Genomic DNA, 21,901 nt, shown 5'->3' with positions numbered 1-21,901 from the left:
TGGAACATGACAGTCCTTTCAATGAAACCGTCACAGAGTACAACAATGGTGTGAATCACAGGCAATCAGAAATATGACAGTTTAAATTTGCCTTCTAAAATTTATTCACCCTGGAGAAATACCTGGCATTGCCTTTGTTTTTTGTGCTTCTGTATTTACCAAGGTAAGAAGAACCTACACATTCTCCAATTTATGACATTACACACATAAATTAATCACTCTAGTTCAAAACATTTGGGGAATAATAGCAAAGATTTGTAGGGATGGGAAGTGTTAGAAGTATAATGTTAACAGAGTAGAATAACAAATCAAAGACAGAAGAAAGTTTCTGATCTTGGTTCATGAATTCTTTCAACAGATCAGAGTCACTTAACACTTAGTCAATTTTAGCTATTGCAAATGAAATATCATCATCTATTTCCAAGCTTATGTATTGCCCTATTTTCTTATCCTTCTCTAGGGACTTTCTTAAGAGTAGCCTGTATCCTCTGCTGTTTATTACTTTACCACTCCTTTTCTATTTAATCCCTTGTAGCCCATGCATGACCTAATCACCCTGTTATAATCACTCTCAGGAGTTATTATAACCTGCTTGCAAAATTCAGTCTTTCTCCATCATCCTTATCTTTAAAGTGTCCACAGATCTTGATTATGTTGTTCTCCTTTCTGAAATTTTCTTTGGAAAAGTAATATCTATTAATAATTTAGAGATTTTCTTTTAATAAAAGGAAACCACATTTTCCTAATACAGCTCCTTGCCTAAAATGGAAGGTTAACAATGGCAGAGGAGAGAATGAAGATAGAAGGAGTGTCCAGAAGACAGCACTAACTGAATTTCTCTCCAACCCCTGTATGTGCACCCCTGCTGTGGTTCTTGTTAATTAGAGCTTTTTAAACAAAGGTGTGTCCCAATGTTATAATTCCTAATAATCTTTTCCTTGGGGAAAATAACATTTTATTTAGGACCTACTTTTTGCCAGGCACTTTATTACACAGAAATTTGTTTCTGCTAACAAGTACTCTAAGAGACAGGTAGTAACTGATTAGAAAATTGAAATGAGATAGGCTAGTTATGGTAGAGTTAAACAGTGGTCCCTCAAAGACGTCTATATTTAATTCTTGGAACCTGTGAATATGACCCTTTTTATGGCAAAGGGAACTTTGTAGATGTGATTCAGTTAAAGACCTTGAGATGAAAGGATAACCCTGGATAATCCACTGGGCTCAATGTAATCATAACGGTCCTGAAAAGTATAAGAGGGAGGCAAAAGAAGAGGTTAGGGTGGTACAACGGAGGATTCAACCTGTTCCTGGCTTTGAAGATGGAGGAAGGGGTCATGAGCCAAGGGATGCAGGTAGCCTGTAGAAACTGATTCTTTCAGCTTCTATCCTAAATGAGTGAATTTTAGAAAATGAATTCTACCTTAGAGCCTCCAGAAAGAAATGCAATACTACCCACACCTGGACTTTAGCTCAGTGAGACTTGTGTCAGACTACTAACCTATTAAACTGTGAGATAATAAATTTGTGAGGTTTTAAGCCATTAAGTTTGTGGTAATATGTTGTGTTAACAAAAGAAAACTGATACACTAGGTAATTTGTGCTACTTCACCTGACTAGTACATTATGGAGCAACTTCATAGATCCAGTTTTGCCTACTTTTGCTTTTTGCAAAATACCTTTCATGCCTATGAGTATTTCAACTAACTTCTTTATACAGATATTTTCTACATCTGAATTTCTAACCTAAGGTTATTCTCATGTCTCATTTTATATTTTAAATTAACAACTGAGCATTTCTTTTTGATAATTTAATTTTGTTTTGTTATGAAGCAAGTTTGCCTTTATTTTACCACCAAAACTGTTATAAGTTGCTAGCAGTAGATACCATAGAATATAAATGTCTGTTAATGTCTTGTATATAAAAGATGCTCAGTTATTTTAAAAGTTCAATTGAATAGATTATGAAAAATGGGATACCACCTCTCAGATGGTTTCAGGTACCTCTGCACGTACCTAATGGGTGAACATATCTAACCAACACAACATTAATAAATAGGGATGCTGCACCCTGCATTGATAGATGAGAAATTCTACCAAAATGACAATCTTAAATATTTCTAAATCACAAATTCTTTCTTCAAAACGAAGACTTGCAAAAGAGAGCATTCCGCCAACAGTTTGTCAAGCTGGTCTTTAGCCTTCACCCTAAATTTTAAAGTGGTGACCTCAATTGCCAATGAAGTGTGAAGAGTGTAAATAAAAGGAAAAAATGAGACGGCTGCAAGCCTGATGTCATTTTGGATGTGATTTAAAAACAAGGAGAGGAGATGACGCTCATCTAACTATACAGACATTTTCTCAAGATGGAATGCAAAGCAGTTAACAAATGTTTCTGAAAAGCTACCATTTTTAAGAGGACATGATAAAATTCTTACAAGAATCACCCTGCAAATTCTTCTCCTTGTATTTTCTCCCAATTTTTCTGAATTTGATACTAACCACATAATAATACAACTTCAGTGACATCAGGTCAGAAATGATTTATGAAGTGCTGAGAGCTGGATTTCTGAAGCTCAAAAGGACCCATGGAACTCACAGTCCTTAGAGAACTCCTCCGTCCTTTTCATGCTGCCTTCAGAAAAATATGTTTTGCTGTTAGCAAGTTTGGCTGCTCATGGTCCTTCCAAAGTTCCTCACATTGGCCTAATTGGTTCCAACAGAGTAAAAGTCCTTTTTTAAAAACATGTTACCATTGGAGAAAATCAAGCGTCTAGTTTAGTCAAACTAGGACTCATGCTACAGGAGGCAAAAAAGGAGAATTTTAAAAGTGACATGAGAACAGATTTCTAACATTAATATTTTTCCAATTCAACAGGTTATGAGTGTCACAAAAAATTATGGTTATAGTTGTCCCCAAAAGGGTGAATAATTTTGGAGACTTTCTGTAATGCCATGTGTCCTGCTGTGAGCATTCAATCATCCCTTAACATGATTTGTAAAAGCCTTCACTAGAAAAGTCTATAGACATTTCCATTTAAAGTAGGACAAAATGTCATGAAATTCTGATTCTTAAATCCCTGTCCAATAAAACATTTAATCACAAAATCTAGAAGCAAATCTTAGAAAACAACATATCTTTAGGAAACAGAAGTAGTATTTCACCAATATGGAATCAAACTCTTCCTCATTTGTGATACCCAAGGGATAAAACTGAGTCCATGGGGCTTCCTGGGCAGTCTGTCTGACTACAATTACTTAACAGCAAATGGTAAAGCGGGAAGATCTTCAGTAGCATAACCAGACACTATAAACTGAGTCCGTGTGAATGGCAAAGACTGGATAACAGAACACCATGCAATTCTACTATGAACATATGTGTAAACAGATATCATAAAAATACTTTAATGAAGTGTTTCATTATGAAGCCAAGACTCTGTTAAACCTAAACATAAGTGGATGGTTGTAAAATGATTGCAGCCATTGGCAAAGCCTTATTAGAGGTATGAAGAATGGAGGCTTAACTTTTCCTTATCCCAGGGTTTATGCCTGCAGTGAGTCTAAGAATGGTACTGCAAATAGTGAAAAGGAACAGCAGGTAGTAAATACTGTTCACTTATTGAAAGCTGATTTTACATACATTTTGCATGGAGGGGACTTTTTCATTGTTTGCCTGCTCAGCATATTACACTATCAAATATCATCACTGATAGAAGAACAACAGTACAACTATTAAAATTCTTGAGTTAATCATTTTTGTGTCTAGGTCAGAAACTTCAAAATTAGAATACAAGCCAAAAGAAGGTCATGATTTGAATTGTAGATATCCTTGACATGAACAACATTTTAGAAACGTATCAAATGCTTAAAGTACACAATATACCAGACTAACTTCAGATCAATTTTTGCAGCTTAAACATAAATGAAATTATTTAAAGATGAACAGAATACATTTAAATATCTACATTCTCAGTAATCTTTTTAGGAGGTTGAAAAGAGAACATTCAAATGGGGATTGAGGTGACTCTTCAATTAAGAAGAGTGGGAAGGACAGTTGTGCCTGCAGTCAAACCTGCTTTGGCTAGCATTACTCTCACCTTTGTTTTTCAAAATATGTATTGCAGATTTTAATATTCTGCATTTCCATATATATTTTAAAGACCACAGAGTGACATATTAACTTGTTCATTAATCCATTTGTTTTACAAATATTATCAAGCAACACATTACTTATTGTGCCGGCCTTTAACTTAGGTGTTAATATAGAGTGGTAAAGAAAAATTTGAACAGGCAATACACCTGCGGTGCAGTTTGCACTGGCTCTCAAAATCTAATCGTGTGTATCTTTTCTCAACTCCTTGTCCAATAACATCACATTGGTCCTTGAAATCAGTCATGAAGGGAGTATTTACACCATGGAAACTGGCTAACACTTTAAATCATGTTTATTTTTACTTTTTTAAATCCTTTGGAGAGAACAAGTTGGTCAACATTTTTCAGGACAACGCTGCAATGGCAAACAAGGAAAATGAATAAGTAATACAATTTTAGGTAGAGGTTTCTATAATAGATGGTGATCGTCTGAGAAGGTGACATTTGAGCAGTGACCTTAGTGACTCAAGTGATGAAGCCATATCAAGATATTGGTAAATGGCATTTAAGGCAGAGAAAAGAACAAGTATAAAGACCCTGACGCAGGAATAAACTTGGTTCATCTCAAGAAAGCCAATGTGGCCGGAATAAAATAGGAACAACAGATTGTGGTCAGTTACGACATTGGAGAATCACACAAGGGTCAGGTAATGTGGGCTGTACAGGATGTTGTATGTATAGATTTCAGACTACATATACTGAGATGCCATTGGAGGATTTGGAGATTTAGAGCAGAGGGGTGATGATATCTAACGTATATTTTTAAAAGATTACTCTGGCTGCTGTTTGGTGATTGGGCTATAGAGAGGGGATGTGGAAACAGAGATACCAGATATGTGGTGATACTAGTGGCTCTGGTGAGAGAGATGATGGTGGCTTAGATAAAGATAATAGCGGTTCAGATAAGTAGTCAGTTTCGGGGTATATTTTGTAGGTAGAGTTCACAGGACCTGACTAAAAGGCAAGAAAAGAAAAGAATAATCCAGGATGATTCCCAGGGTTTTTGTTTGTTTGAACAACTGGCTTAAGAATAGTGCTATTCACTGAGAGAAGTGCATGTTTTGAGGAAGGAAATAACGATTCTGTTTTGAGCTGTAGATTTTGTGATGCTCCATCAGAAAGACATTCAAGTGGAATTGCTGGTTGAGCGACTGTTGCAGCGTATTATTAAATGGGCTCTGTCACTTAGGCAAGTTTCTTAACCTTTCTGTGACCCAGCTTATTTCCATCTGGACAATGGAAATAATCGTATACTTCCTTCATAAAGTTGTGAGGATTACAAAACATAATACATGTGAAATGCCTAGATCAGTGTTTGGTCCATATTAAGCCTCGTTAAATACTAGTTATAATCAATAGTGATATTTTCACCTATTCCAGGTTGATACGTTGGATCTAAGCTATACTTTTTATGTAATCTTGAAAAGGAAAGAACACGAGTATCAAGTTGGCAAGAGAACCTACATCTACTTTGAAACTTTTAACAAATACAGAGAGAAAGAGAAATTAGATTAGTGGACAAAAATCTTTGAGTTGGAGGTAAAGTCAGCTTGGGTCTTCACTCCCATCTATTCTTATAATTCCCCCATCAACAGTCATTTGATTTGGTGTTGTTTTTTGTTTGTTTGTTTTTATTATTGCAATGAATAAAGAACAAAGAAGATTGCAAATGCAATGGCAGTGTACTTTCAAATTTATTTAATTATTGATAGAAATGTATCACTTGGTTTGAAAGGCAACACTGTGGGCTCTCATGATACTGGCTAACACCATAAAGTCAGTGGTATTCCCTGAGGTTCTGCTAGCTGTTCTGTCTCGCTTATGTTACCCTGGCATTTCAGGGAGTCCACAGTTCCAAAGAAGCCTTGGAAGCAGGAAAATAGTCTATAAGATCATACATTTGCAATTTAATTTTTAAATAACTAAGTTTCAAATACTACGCAGTTACATGGGGATGTTCACAATATAATATCCAGTTAAAAAATGTAAAACTTTATAAAGTTTATTTTTATCTTTATTAGTGTGCTGCCCATTTTATATATATGTATTTGTGTGTACACGTGTGTATGTGTGTGTGTGTGTGTGTGAGCAGAGAACTAGACAGAAATAAATCCAAATGTTAACGATGTTAACTATTTTTTATAAGATAAAAAAATCAGAATCTATATTGAAAACTTTATATAAAAAATATCTGTAAATATAGCTATGCTTGTTGTAAAACCTAGACTAAAATCTCAAGATATATATGAGGAAAACAATCAATAGGAAAGTAGCAACGGAAAAACCAAATGTTTCAAGAATAAAATTTTAAAGCATTAATTTTAAAGCATACTGAAAATAATAAAAGGTAATGATTTTAAAGAGATAAAGAGAAAGCTGTTTGATGAAACGTACTTTTATATAAGCATGTAGTTCACGAATAAAGTTGGAATTCGAAGTTTTAATAAAAATCAAGAGAATTAAAGCTAGTCTCAAGATATTCAATATCCAGAGAGGCTATAAAGATAAGATTTTTCTCAGGAAAACAAAAATACAGACAAATTTAAAAAGGACTGTGAATAAATTACAGTCTCATTTTGTTACAGTTCAGAATATAATATACTTTATGTGCATTCTCAAAACAGAATCTCCACATTATGCAATCAATAGAGAAATATATAAATGTTTTTGTTGAAACTTTTGGAAACCTGGAAATGGGTGCCTACTAGAGAACTAGCATGTTATATCTTTATTGGATGTTTAAAACGTTCGGATCACCAAAAAATTTCATTTGAGGGGTTGGATTGTCAATTTATACTATTCTTAATCAGGGAATAACTTCTGTAATATTATTGCAGTGGAGTGAGAGAATATAATTAAGAAAGTAATGTTGCAGTAACACAGACAGGAAAGCTCAGAGATGAGAAAATTGAGCAAAGCAATGCATTATTCAATATCTATTCATTGATTACTTATTATATACCAGTCACCAATATCCACTTAGGTACTGGAAAAAGTAATAAAATTATGAAAAAGGATTACCAAGAACTTATATAGTCCTACATTCAAATAGGATAATATATAATTTCTACTGGCTTTTAATCCAATCATCCAGTACTAATTTCATTCCAACTGTAAAATGTTTTGTTAAAGTTCTCAATATGTTTTTAGGAATATTTTGATTGTTATATATGATTTAAAAACCCAGATATTTGACATATTAATTAAACAAGTTTCTGATAAATGGTTTTTAATAGCAAGTTGTTTTAGCATTTTCCACATTGATAATGATATGAAAAGCATGTGATTTCTTGTGTTTAAAAATTATCCTTATTTTCTATCTTCAGAAATGCTTCTTCTACAAAATTTGGAGTATTGAATTCATTTAATGCTTATAAGTAATAAGAACTTTAAATCCTCTGTTGGTACTTAAACATTCAAGCAGGTATTCCTTGTGAATACTGAGAGAAGTTAAATGTTCTTCCTTAGGAAAATCAATGAATCACACTAAAAATGAAGAAAAAAGGACTTAAACTTCTGGAAATGATTTTGACAAAATGGACCAATGATAATCTTTCTCAAATCTTCCAGCACAGTGTTTAACCTATTGCAATTGAAATTACCCAAAAAGAATTACGATCAAGGACCCACAATTTCTGAATGATTTCTTAAAAGAAGATTACTTAAATTGACCAATGAATAGCATTTAATAATACAAAAACTTTCTTCAAAACATTTGGAAAAAATCAAGAAAACATACGGATATTTCATTTTTTTTAAGTTTCTTTTTTTATTATTATGCTTTAAGTTATAGGATACATGTGCACAATGTGCAGGTTTGTTACATATGTATACATGCGCCATGTTGGTGTGCTGCATCCATTAACTCGTCATTTACATTAGGTATATCTCCTAATGCTATCCCTCCCCCCTCCCCCAACCCCAAGACAGGCCCCGGTGTGTGATGTTACCCATCCTGTGTCCAAGTGTTCTCATTGTTCATTTCCCACCTATGAGTGAGAACATGCAGTGTTTGGTTTCCCGTCCTTGCGATAGTTTGCTGAGAATGATGGTTTCCAGCTTCATCCATGTCCCTACAAAGGACATGAACTCTTCATTATTTATGGCTACATAGTATTCCATGGTATATATGTGCCACATTTTCTTAATCCAGTCTATCATTGATGGACATTTGGGTTGGTTCCAAGTCTTTGCTATTGTGAATAGTGCCACAATAAACATATGTGTGCATGTGTCTTTATAGCAGCATGATTTATAATCCTTTGGGTATATACCCGGTAATGGGATGGCTGGGTCAAATGGTATTTCTAGTTCTAGATCCTTGAGGAATCGCCACACTGTCTTCCACAATGGTTGAACTAGTTTACAGTCTCACCAACGGTGTAAAAGCATTCCTATTTCTCCACATCCTCTCCAGCACCTGTTGTTTCCTGACTTTTTAATGATCGCCATTCTAACTGGTGTGGGATGGTATCTCTTTGTGGTTTTGATTTGCATTTCTCTGATGGCCAGTGATGATGAGCATTTTTTCATGTGTCTGTTGGCTGCATAAATGTCTTCTTTTGAGAAGTGTCTCTTCATATCCTTTGCCCACTTTTTGATGGGGTAGTTTGATTTTTTTCTTGTAAATTTGTAAGTTCATATGGACATTTCAATAATCAACCCAGCATTTCAGGTTATATCCATACATGTATTTAAGAAGTTAGAAACATTTTTGGTAAATCCTAAGTTTCACTTTTTAGAGTTTTAAATTCTAAGACTCCTCTGTAGTCATTTAATCTTGTTTTTAGTGAGATTCTCACAATTATATATCAGAGAAGCCCTGATGCTTTTAGTTACTCTAAGGTTCAGATCATCTGGAGTATACATGGCAGGCTTTGACATCAGAAAGAACTGGATTCATCTTGTGCTCTATTGTTTTCTAACTGTGTCATTTTGAGGAAGTTGTTTAATTTCTGTGATACAAAATGTACTAATTATAATAGTATCTTTCTTACGGAGTTGAAAAGTTCTATAAGGTAATTTATGTAAAATATTTTGTCCAGTGTCTAGGACAAAACAGGATTTCAAAAAGTGCCAGTAGTAACTCCCTGGAGATAAAAATGTGTCTACTGTAATTCCAGACACAAGTATTCATATGTTACATTTATATTATAAAAACTATAATTTATACAAATAATAAAAGAGTTCATTTACTAACTGACTCTTTTTGAGTTATCATGGGCCTTGCATTGGTGACATATCACAGAGGCTATAAAGATGATAATTTTCTCAGGTATCTGACAATATAGCCAAATTTAGAAAGGATATATTTTATATGTACTTATAGGTACATGTATTTGTATATGTGTTGTATATGTACTTACAAGCTAAGCAAAATTGTCCAGGATTTAATTTCCTTTAATGCAATGTTGTATCTGTCATGTTTCAAGATTCTCAAATTTTACATGGGCATTCTTCACTGCTATTCTTTCCAACATCAAAGTTATTTTATATCTCTTACAATATTTCAAAATTGTCTCAAGAAATACTGGAAAACAATGACTGAAAATATGAACTGCCACCACTTCATACTCATTTGATGCTAACTATTTAAAAAGAAAAAAAAAACAGAAAAAAAAGTGTTGGCAAGGGTGTGGAGAAATTAGAATCCTTGTGTATGGCCGATGGGAATGTAAAATGGTGCAGCCACTATGGAAAACAATATGGTGGTTCCTCAAAGAATTAACAGTAGAATTATAGCAGTCCCTCCTTATCCTCAGGGGATACATCCTAAGACCCTCATTCAATGCGTGAAGCCCATATATACAATGTATTTTTCTATACACACACATCTTTGATGAAGTTTAATTTATAAAATAGGCACAGTAAGAGATTTAACAACAATAACTAATAAAAAATAGAATAGAACAATATAAGTTATGTGAATGTAGCCTCTCCCTCTCTCTCTCTTAAAATGTTTTTGTATGTAATATTTTCAGACTTCAGTTTACCATGAGTAACCTTAAAGACTGAAGCCCATATGCCCATGTTCATAGCATTAAGAACAACAGCCAGATGGTGGAATTAACCTGTGTTCATCGATGGATTAATGGACAAAAAATGTGCCATATATGTACGTGTGTGTGAGTCTACTTATACATAGACACTGGAATATTATTCAGCCTTAAAAATGAAGGAAACTCTGATATATGCTACAACATGGAAGAATCTCGAAGATACTATGTTGAATGAAATAAGCCATTTACAAAAGGACAAATACTGTGTGGTTTCACTTATATGACATGCCCAGAATGATCAAATTTATAGAGACAGAAGGTAGAATAGTGTTTGCCAGGGACTGGGGGGAGAGAATGGGGAGTTATTATTTAATGGGTGCAGTCTTTCAAATTTTACAAGATGAAAAGCATTGTAGAGCTGAATGGTGATGATGGTTGCACAACAATGTACACTTAAAAGTGGCTAAGATAAAAAATTGTTTGTTATGTCATTTTACCATGACTTTTTAAAAAAATAGCCACACCATATTATGAGGCTAACCATAAGTGATAATGTGGTCCAAAGTGTTAAACATTGCATGAGTTGAGAAAAAAAAAGATAATCTTTGACAAAGAGTCAGTAGGGTACATAGAGTTTCTTTTATTTTTTAATATTTTATTTTTTAGGGAGAATTTTAGGTTCAAAGCAAAATTGAAAGGAAGATACAGAGATTTTGGCCAAGTGCAGTGGCTCATACCTGTAATCCTAGCACTTTGGGAGGCTGAGGTGGGCAGACCACTTAAGGTGAGGAGTTCAAGACCAGCCTGGGCAACATGGTGAAAACTTGTCTCTACTAAAAACACAAAAATTAGCTGGGTATGGTGGCGCGCACCTGTAGTTCCAGGTACTCAGGAAGCCGAGGCAGGAAAATCGCTTGAACGCTAGAGGCGGAGGCTGCAGTGAGCCGACATTGCGCCACTGCACTCCAGTCTGAGTGACACAGAAAGACTTTGTCTCAAAAAAGAAAAAAAAAAAATACAGAGATTTCCCATACGCTCACTGCCCCCATAAACGTATAACCTCCCCTATTATCACTATCCCCCAGTAGAGTAGTACATTTGTAATGACTGATGAAACGACATTGACACGTCAAAATTACCCAAAGCCTATAGTTTACATTTGGCTTCACTCTTGGCCTTGCATGTCCTGCGGGTATGGACATGTGCCCATCATTATACTACCCTACAGAGTATTTTCACTGCCTTAAAAATCCTTTTGTTCTGCCTAGTCATCCCTCCACTCCCTCAAATCCTGATTTAGTTTTAAAGAAAGTGAGAAATAGTGTCTTGATTGTCAGCCTGTGCAATGATGTGGATGAGAACAACAGCTTCCAGAAAAAGAATCTTTCTGACATATCGAAAGGTAATATAAGAAGTAGGAGCTATTTCAGTAAAGAATTTGGAAGTCCTATGAGGTTCTCTTAAAAGAAAGATATATAAGGTGCTATACAGCACATAGGGTTCTCTGTAATACATATTCGAACAAAATAAAACAACTTTATATCTTCTCATCTGTGTTGCACTACATATACATATTTATCTATGTGCATATATACAGTGGTAGCAGGGCAACTTGAAATCTAATGCAGCTGATGGAGATCTGTTAATTGTATCAGGATGTTATCTATTTACAAAAAAATCTGCAAAATCTCAGTTATGTATACTGTGATAAATTTTGCAATTAAATTATGAATTAGCTTATAAGTTAAATAAATCTATTTTGTCATTAGTTTAATTTTCTTGAGTATATTCTAAAATCAGTGGGAAAATGTCTTTTTACTTGCCCACTCCATTTCTTAATTTTTGTATTTCATTTTATAAACATTCCCATATTTCCAGAATCATTAAGTAAATAAATTATTCTTCACAATGATGGATCGAAAGTCTTATCATTTGAGATGAATTTATTGAGGAGGGTAGAGGTAAGGATAATGAAGAAGCAAAAAAATGAAATTCAATTTAAGTATTATTATGTGAATATCATATATTCTAGCCCACAACTGTAAGCTTTTAGCATGGAAATAGTAAATATTATGAAGGTAGACAACTAAATTGACTATTTACTGTGCCTTTTGAAGATTATTCATCTTTGCTTTCTAACCTGAACCTAACTTATTATATTAGTATAATCATAATGACCCAGTGCTGAGAGGCAACTCCTCATTAGTGTTTTAAACTGATCTCCTTAGTTGTACTGTATTACAAGGCTGATTTTTCTTTTCATTGTGTTTATTGTTTCAGCTAATTTGACATTAATCTACCATGACCTTCCTACAGAAAATTTGACTCAAAATCCACATTAAAATATTTGTGAAAACAAACAAAAATGAAGTGTTTTGACAAGGGAATGTATTACTTTTAATATTTAGACACAATCTCTTTAGTAAGTAAAAGATGTTATTATCTTCTACCACTATTTTTTTCCACACAATTTTATTGGCTATTTCCTTAATTGAAAAATTACATAGTCAACATTTGTGTGTTTACATAAATAAAATGAACACCAGTAGGTATTGCTAGGGTGGGAGCTTCCAAATTAAATCTGTGTTTGGAGCCATTCGCCTCTTATTAAAGATTTTCTAATTTTATATATATTATATATATATTATATATATGTATTATATATATTATATATAATATATGTATTATATATTATATATATTATATATGTATTATATATTATATATAATATATTATATATATTTAATAAAATATTTAATAAATAAATATTTATTTATTTATTTTAATAAATAAATATTTAATAAATAATTAATAAATAAAATATTTAATAAAAAATATATATTTATATATATATACACACATACTCATTACAATTTAGGTGTTTTTTCCCTCTATGTTTAGGTATTTCCAAGACCTGAGTGGTTTAATTTGTACCTCACAGCACCTGCATTGCCATAGCTGAAGATTCCCTCTTTCTTGATGTATTTGATCTTACCACCTTTAAATTTGAAGTGCCTAGGATTCAATTATAGGCCCTCTTTTTATCTCTATACCTGCTTTCTAAATGATCTTAAACAGGCCTTTACTGTTAAGTACAGTCTCTTTCCCAGTGCACATCACTCAACTCCAGACTCATAAATCCAATTGTCCCTTTAATATTTCCACTTGAATAATTTTTTTGTTTTGTTTTGAGACAGGGTCTTGCTCTGTCTCCCAGGCTGGAGTGCAGAGACATGAATATGGCTCACTGCAGCCTTGACCTCCTGGACCCAAGTGATTCTCCTGCCTCAACCTCCTGAGTAGCTGGGACTACTATGCCTGGCTAATTTTTTGATTTTTTTTGTAGAGATGGGGGGTCTCACTTTGTTGCCCGGGCTGGTTGCTGGTCTCGAATACCTGGGCTTAAGCAATCCTCCCACCTCAACCTCCCAAAGTGCTGGGCTTACAGGAGTGAGCCACCATGCCCAGCACCACTCAAATGCTTCAAACATAACATGTTAAAACAGACCCTTAATTGCCACCCAGTATCTCCATTCTGCTCCTCCTTTAATCCATACTATTTCAGGAAAATTTCTTCAGGCCAAACTCCTAGGAGTCAACATTTTGGCCCCACTCTCCACATTTGTTCCACCATCAATTCGGGTGATGCCGAACTCCAGATAAATCTCAGCCTGCCACTTCTCTCTGCTACTACCACTCTATTCTAAGTTACCATCATCTCTTTGCTAAAAAAGTACTATGGTTTCCTGACTGCCACCTAGTTTTCACACTTATCTCACTATAATCATTCTCCATTTAGCAGAATGTTACTTCTAATGAGATAAAGGAAATCATGTTACACCTGCTTAAATACCACTGCGGGTTTCTCATTATACCCAGAATTCAATATAAACTGTTTATCATGACTGACTACTCCCTTCAGGAGCTAAGAAGACCTGGAGACCGCCGTGACAGCATCTCATGCCATCTTTGCTCTTGATCACTAGGTTTCAGCCACATTGGCCTTCTTTCCTTTCCTCAGCACCCCACATTTATTCCTGCTGCTAATAAACTCTACCCAGATATTTCTATGACTGGTATTTTCTGGTTTTTAATTCTCAGCTCAAATATCACTTCCTCAAAAATGCATACATAGAACATACATGTAAATTAGCTCTTTCATCACCGTCTATAATCTTATTATAATCTTATGCTTTTTTTTTTCATGAACTTGCACTATTCTAAATTGTTTACTTGAAAACCCTGGAATGCAAGGACTCCTGTCTCCTTCATGGACAGACCTACAGGCTTAGAACACTGCCTAAAAAACAGTAGTTGCTCAACAAATATTTTTCAAATGCATTATTGTTAAATTATTTTCTTTATGTATTATTCAGGGCAGATATGCCATAAGGGGCACGAAGCTTCTTACTAAGAATAGCACCTACTTTGTTTAGGCCTACTTTATATGCCAATTTCATGCATACCAGATTTTCCACACGATCCCAATTTTACATATTCTTTCTTCATAATCCATCAAAATATTCCAATAATTACTGTTTTAATATTGAAGCAATAATTCAGAACATTCCTTAAATTCACAAAAAGCAATAATAATTTTATCAGATAATATGCTGATTTTTGTTTTTAAAACTGTAAATAAAATAAATATTTTTTCCCTTTCCATTTTCTCTCAAAGACAACAACCATAAAAGCTGGATAAAATACTAAAAACAGCAGTTTGAAGGCATCAGCAAGCAACCAAGGCAGCCAGACTTAAGTAAAGGGAAGCAAACTAAGGTAAGCTAGCCATTTTCCTCTCAGGGTACTTTTACTGATTTGCTGACAGTTGAATAGGAGGTTATAGAGAAAGCTACATCTTAGCGTGTTCAGCAATCTCACAGGATAAGAACATAAACATTAGAATTCAGGGCTATGAAGTCAGCTAGGATGTGAGGGACCATAATTCATAGAGAAATGAGACCTACATTCTTCACAGCTTTTGCCTTCAAGAGATTTGCCAATTTCTAAGTGGTGAAGGAGCCAGAAGATAAACATCATGCAAAAATGAACTCATGAGAAGTGAAAAACTAAGAAGATCCTTGGGAAGTCTCACAGAGTTGGGAAGACAAACTTTGGAGTTCACAGTCAGCCAAGAAGGAAAGACTGTGGTAAACAAGTCGGGGTTTCCACTGGAGTCCTGAAAGTCTATCCCTAGAACTAAGGGTAAACTAGAAACAACCATCAGAATCTCTAACTAAGCTACAAAACATTTGAGTTGCTGACTGAATCAAAGCAACTTGCCTCTACGCTAACTCTTGACAGAATGAAAATAAATCATTTTGAGAGAAAAATAACATCTTCCAGAATTTTTATACATTTTCAGACACATACATTATTTAATCAAAAACTACCAAGCTTGTCATAAAACAATAAAACAGGAATGCATGAAAACACAATAGAAACAGACTCCCAGTTGTTTCCAACGTCAGAGTTATCAGACATATAATTTAAAATAACTGTTATTAATATGTTCCAGATGACTAAGTGGAGAGATATTTGGAATCTAATTTTTTTAAAGTATCAAATGGATATTCTAAAACTAAAAAATAAAAATACAAAAATTAAGAATCCAGTAAATGTATGTAATAGAAGATTGAATCTAGCAGAAAAAAGGGATTATTTATGCCAAACAACAGGTCACCCAGAAAATGTACAGACTGAGAAACCTCAAAAGAAGAGAAGACAAATGAAAAGAAGCCATAGAATACATAATGAGCACGGCAAACTGTCTAGTAGGGATGTGACTGAAGTCTCAGGGAGAGTGGAGAGAAAGAATGGACAGTAACAACATTCAAGAAAATATCGGCTAAGAATTTTCCCAAATTGGTGAAAGACATTGATCCACAGAATCTAGAAGCATTTGAATCCCAAGTAGTATTAATACAAATAAAATCATTCCTAAGTACATTGTGGTAAACCCCTGAACACCAAAAGCAAAATAAAAAAAAAATAGCCTTCAATGGAGTGAAAGGAAAAATGATCTTGTTTCCAAGAACCAGCAATAAGACTTTCCACTTACTTCATGATAGAAATAATGAAAAACAAGTAATAATGATAAGATATATTTAGAGTGCTGGAAAAAAACAAAACAAAACAAAATTCCAACCAGGCAAGAAATTCTACTTTATATTCAGTGGAAAATAAGTCTCAAAAGTAAAGAAAAGTGAAAAAACAAACAAACAAAAGATGAGAGATTTATCACTAGCAGGCCTTCATTTAAAAAAGGCAGAAAAGAAATGGGATACTTTCTTGATGGAAGTATACTAACAGAAATAAATAAATAAACAAAGTATACTAACAAAAAATAAACAAAAAAAGTTAAAGGTGTTTAAAATTAGATGAATACTGCATGTTTATGATGGTAACAATTACTTCCTATGGAGTTTAATATATACATAGAATTAAACATATGAGAACTATAGAATTAAATCTGATGGGGAGGTGGGACTGAGGTAAAATATTACAAAGTTCTGATAAATGAAGGATGCAAGTTACCATATTTATGGTAATTACTATGAGTAATAAAAGACTTCATAGAAGACAAGCTAATGAAAGAAGAAATGGAATAATTAAATAGGGAAAAACCTTTAGTATTCCAAAAGTAAGAAAGTTATGAGGAAGAAAAATTAGCAAAAGATAAGACAAACAGAAAACAGATGAGAATATGGTAATTTGAACCCATATATCAGTATAGTAACACTAAATGTAAATGAATTAAGTATCCAATTTAAAGGAAAAGATTATTAGATTAGTTAAATAAACAATTCAAATTTATGCTGCTCACAGAAGATACACCTTAAATATAAGTACACTCAACATATGAGAAAACCTATATCATGCAAACACAGAAAAAAAAGGAAGCTAGTGAATCTACATACAAAAGTACACTCTAAAGATAGAAGTACTGCTGGCAGTAGTATTAAAAAGGTGGTTAATACAAAAGAGTTAATACAAAATTTAAATTATTAAATTTAATAATCCTAAATTTGTATGTCTCTAATTCAAAAGTATCAATATATATAAATATAACTCACTGATATATTTGTAGTACTGCAACCAACAACTATAGAATCTGCATTCTTTTCTTTGCTTTTTTTTAGACAGGGTCTGATGTCCAGCTCTGTCACCCAGGCTGGAGTGCAGTGGCATAATCTCGGCTCACCACAACCTCTACCTCCTGGGTTCAAGTGATTCTCCCACCTCAGACTCCAGAATAGCTGGCACTACAGGCACACACCCGGCTAATTTGTTTTGGGGTTTTGTTTTGTTTTTTGTTTTTTGTTTTTTTTTTTTTTGGTAGAGATGAGGTTTCACCACATTGCCCACACTGGTCTTGAACTTCTGGGCTCAAGCCATCCGCCTGCCTTGGCCTCCCAAAGCGCTGGGATTACAGCAGTGAGCCAGGGCAACTGCTCCACATTGTTTTCAAGTCACTGCCATATGTTGGATAAAAACAAGTCTCAAAAAGTTTAGTCTCAAAGAATTGAAAATATACTGCCCATAGTGGAATTAGTGAGGAAAGGAATAACAACAAAAACAAAACGATTAGAAAAATACTCAATTGTTCAGAAATTAAGCACTTCACTTCTATATAACTCAGAGGCCACAGAAAAATTTACTATGAAAATTAGAATATATTTTAAAATAAATGATAATGAAAAATACAATATATCAAACTTGTAGGAGGCAACTAAAGCCCTATGTAGAAGCAAATTGTAGGCTTTAATAAATATATTAGGAAAAAAGAACTGAAATATTAATAACATAGGTATCCATTTCAAGAAGCTAAGAAAATGTAGTAAACTAAAATAAAAAATAACGAGAAGTAAAAAACAAGACATATAAGAGCAGGATTCAATACAATATAACAATTTCACGATAGAGAAAATCAATCAAGCCCAAAACTGGCTATTTGGAAAGACTAATGAAATTATGAAGACCTATTAAAGCTGTAAAGGAAAAACAAAGATTACACAACAATATCTGGAATAAAAAAAGGGCATCACTACAGATCATTATAAATTAAAAGATGATAATGATATATCTCTAACAACTCATGTCGATATATTTGAAAAATTAGGGAAGTGGATCAATTTCTTGAAAAGCCCAACTCAACTAAACTGAAAATATAAGAAATGAAAACTCCAGTGAGTCCCACATTTATTATAGATATGGAATCTGTGACTAAAACCCATGCACAGAGAAAACTCTTAGATCAAATGGCTTCACTGGTGAATAGAAGTGAGAATACTGGTTACTATTAGGGGAGAAGGCAAGATAGTGATTGGAAAAGGCATGAGGGAAGTTTCTGGGTTGCTGGTTATCTTTGTCTCAGTAGTAGTTACTTGGGAAGGTTCATTTAGCAAAAATTCTCTCAGACTTTTATTTGTCACCTTTTCTGTGTACATGCTTCACTTAGATATACACAGATCCACTGAAAATGCATGTTTCATTAAAAGACCAACACTGCCAAACTAGACAAAACGTCGAAACTTCACTATATGCCATTAATGAGACATATCTAAAATGAAAGTTGCAGAAAGGTTGAAATTATTAAAATAATTTAAAACTGTAAATAATAACAAGATTGATATAATTAAAATAACATAAATCAGAAAAGCTCTTAAGGAAAGAGCATACTAGTAATAAGTAAGGTTACTTCTTGGTTAAAAATTTAAGTAATCTGGAGGTTATCATAACAACAACAGAAGAGTAAAGAAGCTGTTACAAAAGAGTTTCAATGCACAAGTGACACTTTTTAAGCTTTCTCCATAGAAATATTAATGTCCATAAAGTGCTAAAAATATATTGAGTAAAATAATATTCTTAGGTGATATACAAAGTGAACCTCATAGGTATCATTTCAATATCCAGTAATTAAAGTATTTTTGAGCTTTTGTTTTGTTATTTTCCATTTTTCACATTACAACTCTAGCCCATTTATTCTCCATTCACCATTATTTTCAATGTGGAAGACCAAAAGTAATATTTTCTGAGTATCACCTGAAGTGCAGCAGTGTGCTATGCTCTTTGCCTATATCACATCACTTTATCCTTATAATATCCCTTGTAATAAGGAAGTGGGCCTATTTGCTCCATTTTACACAAGACCAAATTGAAGAGCATAAAAGCGGGACAAGTTACCTAAGGTAAATGTACTAACGCATAAGTCACAGGTAAAGAAATGGAATCTGGGCACAATTATAGCTCCTCCTTTCTCCTTAGTCTCACTCCAGCCTTTTTTGCCATGTTTGTATTTTAGAGATTTGGGTAATATTGGAAACATATCTTATCTATGAATCAAAACATACATGCTGTCTCACAATTCAAATATGTAGTCAATTTCTAGAAAAAATCTTATATATAGGTACATATAAATACATATAGCTAATACATTAGTACATATAATTAATATAATTGTATATAATTATATATTATACAATATTATCATATTTTTATTATATTGTACATAATTATACATTATATAATATATATATTTTGTATATTTTATTATATAATATAAACACTTATTTACAATTATATTAGTTCTATGTACTAACACATTATTATTGTACAATTATATATATAATAAAAAATAAGAAATGAAACTTTCCTCATACCCTCTCCCAGTCATTATCTTCCCTCTCCTTGTAACAATAACCAGTATTCTAACTTCTATTCACCAGTGAAGCCATTTGACTCAAGAATTTTCTCTGTGCATGGGGTTTTTAGTCGCAGTTTCAAGATCTATAATAAATATGGTCTCTTCATTATTTTGTAATTCCTTATTTAAAAACAAATAATATAATTGTAATTCCTTATTTTTAAATAAATAATAATTGCATATTAGTTATATATAATATATGTAACAAATATGATATACATAAGCATAATATGTAAGTAAAAATTTAAACTCTAAGAATAAAATTGGAAAATACACAGTATTCCACCAAAAGGATGAAATGTGGATGTTTTGCGTGTGGAAGTCATCAGGCAGCTGTGAAAACTGCCCACGTTCAATCTATTTTACAAAGTCTTGTTCAGACTTTCCATAACAGAATTCATGTGGTTTCAACATTTTAACAGCTCTTTCCTCACAGATTTTTTAACAGATCTCCTCTCTATGTATTATTGTTCTTTTTTTTTAAATAAACAATCATCTAATTTATTCCATGACTTCAAGAAGCATTTTCTAGGGCAGTCATCTTGACTCTATTTGAAATAGGATCTGGGTCTCCAAAATGTTTACATTTTCATGATATTGCTAGAATTTGGTTTATCAACATTTTAGATCAAAATACATATCCTACATTTACACTCTTGTTTAAACAGCATCATTGTATGGCCTTTTTCCCCTTTCTTTTATACTAACTTTTGTTCTATGAGGAAAAAATACAATGTCAAGCAAAAAACAAAAAATGACAGTCCCAGACTTCTCTGTTACAAAAGAAGAGTTAAAATAATTAACATCTCTTTTCCTAAATAAAGCTGTAAGTGTGGTAAAGTCACATAGTGACAGATACAACTGAAATTTAGAATACGCTTAAAAGCAGAGTAAGAACATGCATAGGAACTGGAGGAAAATTTACTTCACGCTTTCTATAGACTGAATGTTTCTGTTCCCCTAAAATTCATGTGTTGAAATCCTAACCCCTAATGTGATGGTATTAGGTGATGGGGATTGGGGAGGTAATTAGGTCATGAGGACAGAGCCCCCAAGAATGGAATTAGTACCCTTATAAATGAAACCCCAGAAAGCTTATTTGCCCCTTCTGCCATGTGAGGCTACAGCAAGAAGAAGGCCATCTATGAACCAGGAAGCAGACCCTCACCAGACACTGAATCTGCCAGTGCTTTGATCTTGGACGTCAAGCCTCCAGAACTATGAGAAATAAATTGCTGCAGTTTATAAGCCACCTCATCTGGTACTTTGTTATAATAGCCCAAATAGACTAAAACAATGCCATTCAACCTTAAAGGAAATTTCATAAATTAGAAAAAGTGCAGTGTGTTTTATCATAAGAAGCACAGTGAAATCACTTAATCCTTTAATTCTCAGATTCAATAAGATTCTTAAATTATGGATTGGTGGTTTGTACTAGTTATTCATTCAATCATTTATTAACTTAATACAAATGCATGGAATGCTTCCTATATGTTGGGCACTATTCTAAGTGCTTAGAAAGCAATGATTACAACAACAAATAGCTCCACGCACATAAAAATTGCATTTAGAAAGATAAATATTCAACTGAACAGTAAAATGTACATAGTAAGTTAGATGGTGATATATTTTATGGAGAAAAATAAAGCAGGAAAGTGGTTTAGGAAGTGGACAGGTTGGGAGCTGCAATTTTAAATAGAGTTGTCAAGGAGGCCCTTGTTGAGAAGGTAACACTTGAATAAAAACCAAAAGGAGGTGAGGAAACAAGCTACATTGAAATTGAAGAAAATAATTCTAGACATAAGAAATATCAAGTGCAAAGGCCCTGAGGCAGGTGTGAGTGTTCAAGACATAGCGGGATGACCAGCTGGGCAACTGAGGAAGAGAGATCAGATGAGGTCAGAGATGAAAAGAGGTGAGGAAAAGGTCCTTAAGGCCTTGAGGGTCATTATGCTTTTCCCACTGAATGTGATGGAAAACCAGTAGAGATTTTTAGTGGAAAGTGTTGTGTGATCTGTACTAATAAGATTTCCAATTTTAGTGG

The 21,901-nt window shown here is 33.5% G+C and overlaps 1 protein-coding gene across 6 annotated transcripts in view; it reads right to left on the bottom strand.

The window, feature by feature from the left end:
- The window catches only part of LAMA2 (laminin subunit alpha 2), a 631,365-nt gene that overhangs the window by 429,040 nt on the left and 180,424 nt on the right, over nucleotides 1-21,901 (bottom strand). The window lies entirely within an intron of this gene.

This window comes from Gorilla gorilla, chromosome 5 (genome assembly GCF_029281585.2).
Source record: "Gorilla gorilla gorilla isolate KB3781 chromosome 5, NHGRI_mGorGor1-v2.1_pri, whole genome shotgun sequence".
In the NCBI taxonomy this organism is placed as follows: domain Eukaryota; kingdom Metazoa; phylum Chordata; class Mammalia; order Primates; family Hominidae; genus Gorilla; species Gorilla gorilla.
Note: the sequence above shows the minus strand (reverse complement) of the source record. Positions and strands in the feature narration are given on the sequence as shown.